Source organism: Panulirus ornatus, chromosome 18, assembly GCF_036320965.1.
Source record: "Panulirus ornatus isolate Po-2019 chromosome 18, ASM3632096v1, whole genome shotgun sequence".
Lineage (NCBI taxonomy): Eukaryota > Metazoa > Arthropoda > Malacostraca > Decapoda > Palinuridae > Panulirus > Panulirus ornatus.
Window position 1 is genome coordinate 5,079,605 of NC_092241.1, and position 5,000 is coordinate 5,084,604.

Genomic DNA, 5,000 nt, shown 5'->3' on the forward strand with positions numbered 1-5,000 from the left:
GTACGATAACAGAGATAGGAATAGGATACATACATATCTTAGATAAAGAGAGATAAGAAAACCTGAAAATACGTGAAAATATATACTACCGGTAGAACGTCTATACTAATACCACACAAGATAAGCGAATATACAGGCACACATGTATAACAGAGAGGCATAGAACCTAATCAAAGATATAGATATATATAAGGAACACAGGTGTCCACACGCCTGATGACAAAGATACTGACAGCTATACAAACAAAATACAATATGATGACCGGTCCGGCAAACGCTTACGAAAACATAGTCAGTCAGTCCTACAAACACAAGTACATAGAAACAAATTAAATATATCCCTTTCTTCTCACGCTTGTAAGGGGAATGCATTTTTTTTTTGTGTTAAGGTCAGGCCACTTCGCTTGGACCTTGGGTCTGTGTGGTATACGTATCTATGTCTATATAGAATGCCCACCATCACATCAACAAGCACATACGTGTAGTCATTTACACAAACAAACGGGCCTTTAAACATAAATAGTAATCTTTGAATATTGTGTGGAGAAGGATTGTCACAGTGAACGGACGTTTTTCTTTTCTTACGAGTCCGTCACGTACCGAGGGTGTCCTTGATGTCCAGAGGAACTTCTGGGATTCCACGTTCTGTCCTTGTTGCCCGAGAGTCATGACGCAGTTGTGGTCACAAAGCATTTCTTTGTTTTGTACATAAACACTGTCCTTCATGATCGGTAACATTGTTCTCCTTCAACCCCGGTATACCACATCGCTCCAATTCACTCTATTCCTTGCCCTCCTTTCACCCTCCTGCATGTTCAGGCCCCGATCACACAAAATCTTTTTCACTCCATCCTTCCACCTCCAAGTTGGTCTCCCTCTTCTCCTCGTTCCCTCCACCTCCGACACATATATCCTCTTGGTCAATCTTTCCTAACTCATTCTCTCCATGTGCCCAAACCACTTCAAAACACCCTCTTCTGCTCTCTCAACCACGCTCTTTTTATTTCCACACATCTCTCTTACCCTTACGTTACTCACTCGATCAAACCACCTCACACCACACATTGTCCTCAAACATCTCATTTCCAGCACATCCATCCTCCTGCGCACAACTCTATCCATAGCCCACGCCTCGCAACCATACAACATTGTTGGAACCACTATTCCTTCAAACATACCCATTTTTGCTTTCCGAGATAATGTTCTCGACTTCCACACATTCTTCAAGGCCCCCAGAATTTTCGCCCCCTCCCCCACCCTATGATCCACTTCCGCTTCCATGGTTCCATCCGCTGCCAGATCCACTCCCAGATATCTAAAACACTTCACTTCCTCCAGTTTTACTCCATTCAAACTCACCTCCCAATTGACTTGACCCTCAACCCTACTGTACCTAATAACCTTGCTCTTATTCACATTTTGGAAAGAGGGGCAAGTATGAAGTCTGTTGGGGAGGAGAGAGCTTGGGAAGTGAGTCAGTTGTTGTTCGCTGATGATACAGCGCTGGTGGCTGATTCATGTGAGAAACTGCAGAAGCTGGTGACTGAGTTTGGTAAAGTGTGTGGAAGAAGAAAGTTATATATATATATATATATATATATATATATATATATATATATATATATATATATATATATATTTCTTTTTCATACTATTCGCCATTTCCCGCATTAGCGAGGTAGCGTTGAGAACAGAGGACTGGGCCCTTGAGGGAATATCCTCACCTGGGCCCCTTCTCTGTTCCCTCTTTTGGAAAATTAAAAAAAAAAGTGAGAGGGGAGGATTTCCAGCCCCCCGCTCCCTCTCCTTTTAGTCGCCTTCTACGACACGCAGGGAATACGTGGGAAGTATTCTTTCTCCCCTATATGGTAATAAAAAGTGTGTTGAGAAAGCAGAAGAGAGTGTGCCGAAACGATTTGGCCACATGGAGAGAACGAGCGAAGAAAGGTTCACAAAGAGGACACGAGCATCAGAAGTGAAGGGATCAAGGAGAAGCAGGAGACCAAAATTGAGGTGAAAGGATGAAGTGAAAAAGATTCTGAGCGATCAGGGCCCGAACAAGCAGGAGGGTGAAAGGTGTGCACGGAAAAGAGTAATTGGAACAATGTAGTACACCGGGATCGACCCGCTGCCAATGGACTAAACCAGGGCATGCGAACTGTCTGGGCTAAACCATGGAAAGGTTTGTGGGGCCTGGGAGTGGGTTGGAAGCTGTGATTTTGGTGCATTACACATGACAGCTGGAGAATGAATGTGAGTGGATGTGGCCTCTCTTCATCTGTTTCCTAGCTCTACCTTGCCGACACAGGGAGGTGATCGGGTGTAGGGGAGAATAAGGTGCATGTGTTACCTTCTTTCTTATCCTTTATGCAATTATGATGCTTTCTATCAGGCGGGGTGGCATCAAAAATGGATGAAGGCAGTAAGTATTGATATGTACATGTGTTTGTAGGTCTTTCTTCTTCATACTACTCGCCATCTCCCACGTTAGTGAGGCAGCGTTAAGAACAGAGGACTGGGCCTTTGAGGGAATATCCTCATCTGGCCCCCTTTTCTGTTCCTTCTTTGGGGAAAAAAAAAAAAAAAAAACATATATATATATATATATATATATATATATATATATATATATATATATATATATATATATATATATATATATACGACAAGACCCTTTATATGCACTTCGTGAACTAGACACTTCACAACTGGATGTGCTTTTGCCCAACATATGAGTTGCTTTGATTATTCATGCGACTATTATGGCGCCAAATGCTGGAGGGGATCGAGCCATTAAAATATCTAGAAACATGCATTCCGCATTAGCGTTACTATAAGTTAACCCAGCATGCTATCGACTCCGTGATCAGCTTATATAGGATTTGTGTATAGTGTTATAATTTCATGCTTTACGTGTGAGGAATTAATGGTTTTAATATAGTAAATGTTTATAGTTGTGTTACTGGAGTGATAGTTTTCATGCATGGTGTTTTGACAAGAAAATAGTGAAGTTGGAGAAAAATGTAGCTTAGACATTGAAGCTTATTGATTCAGTGGTGAAATTGATGAGAACTGCTATTGACGTTTGTGTGAATAAATTGTACATTTCCTTTTCCATAGCCAGAGGTTGAACCATTATGTGACGTTCATTTTTTCATTCATTTCAAGCTAAAAGTTTGTTTTCTAAATTGTTTCTTACATTTTTCATATGTATATATATGTATGTGTGTGTGTGTGTGTGTGTGTGCGTGTGTGTGTGTGTGTGTGTGTGTGTGTGTGTGTATATATATATATATATATGTATATTATCCCTGGGGATAGGGGTGAAAGAATACTTCCCACGTATTCCTCGCGTGTCGTAGAAAGCGACTAGAGGGGACGGGAGCGGGGGGCCGGAAATCCTCCCCTCCTTGTATTAACTTTCTAAAATGGGAAACAGAAGAAGGAGTCACGCGGGGAGTGCTCATCCTCCTCGTAGGCTCAGAGTGGGGTGCCTAAATGTGTGTGGATGTAACCAAGATGTGAAAAGAGGAGAGATAGGTAGTATGTTTGAGGAAAGGAACCTGGATGTTTTGGCTCTGAGTGAAACGAAGCTCAAGGGTGAAGGGGAAGAGTGGTTTGGAAATGTCTGGGGAGTGAAGTCAGGGGTTAGTGAGAGGACAAGAGCAAGGGAAGGAGTAGCAATACTCCTAAAACAGGAGTTGTGGGAGTATGTGATAGAATGTAAGAAAGTAAATTCTCGATTAATATGGGTAAAATTGAAAGTTGTTGGAGAGAGGTGGGTGATTATTGGTGCATATGCACCTGGGCATGAGAAGAAAGATCATGAGAGGCAAGTGTTTTGGGAGCAGCTAAATGAGTGTGTTAGCGGTTTTGATGCACGAGACCGGGTTATAGTGATGGGTGATTTGAATGCAAAGGTGAGTAATGTGGCAGTTGAGGGAATAATTGGTATGCATGGGGTGTTCAGTGTTGTAAATGGAAATGGTGAAGAGCTTGTGGATTTATGTGCTGAAAAAGGACTGATGATTGGGAATACCTGGTTTAAAAAGCGAGATATACATAAGTATACTTATGTAAGTAGGAGAGATGGCCAGAGAGCGTTATTGGATTACGTGTTAATTGACAGGCGTGCGAAAGAGAGACTTTTGGATGTCAATGTGCTGAGAGGTGCAACTGGAGGGATGTCTGATCATTATCTTGTGGAGGCTAAGGTGAAGATTAGTATGGGTTTTCAGAAAAGAAGAGTGAATGTTGGGGTGAAGAAGGTGGTGAGAGTAAGTGAGCTTGGGAAGGAGACCTGTGTGAAGAAGTATCAGGAGAGACTGTGTACAGAATGGAAAAAGGTGAGAAGAATGGAAGTAAGGGGAGTGGGGGAGGAATGGGATGTATTTATTGAATCAGTGATGGATTGCGCAAAAGATGCTTGTGGCATGAGAAGAGTGGGAGGTGGGCTGTTTAGAAAGGGTAGTGAGTGGTGGGATGAAGAAGTAAGAGTATTAGTGAAAGAGAAGAGAGAGGCATTTGGACGATTTTTGCAGGGAAAAAATGCAATTGAGTGGGAGAAGTATAAAAGAAAGAGACAGGAGGTCAAGAGAAAGGTGCAAGAGGTGAAAAAAAGGGCAAATGAGAGATGGGGTGAGAGACTATCAGTAAATTTTAGGGAGAATAAAAAGATGTTCTGGAAGGAGGTAAATAGGGTGCGTAAGACAAGGGAGCAAATGGGAACTTCAGTGAAGGGCGTAAATGGGGAGGTGATAACAAGTAGTGGTGATGTGAGAAGGAGATGGAATGAGTATTTTGAAGGTTTGTTGAATGTGTCTGATGACAGAGTGGCAGATATAGGGTGTTTGGGTCGAGGTGGTGTGCAAAGTGAGAGGGTTAGGGAAAATGATTTGGTAAACAGAGAAGAGGTAGTAAAAGCTTTGCGGAAGATGAAAGCCGGCAAGGCAGCAGGTTTGGATGGTATTGCAGTGGAATTTATTAAAAAAGGGGGTGAC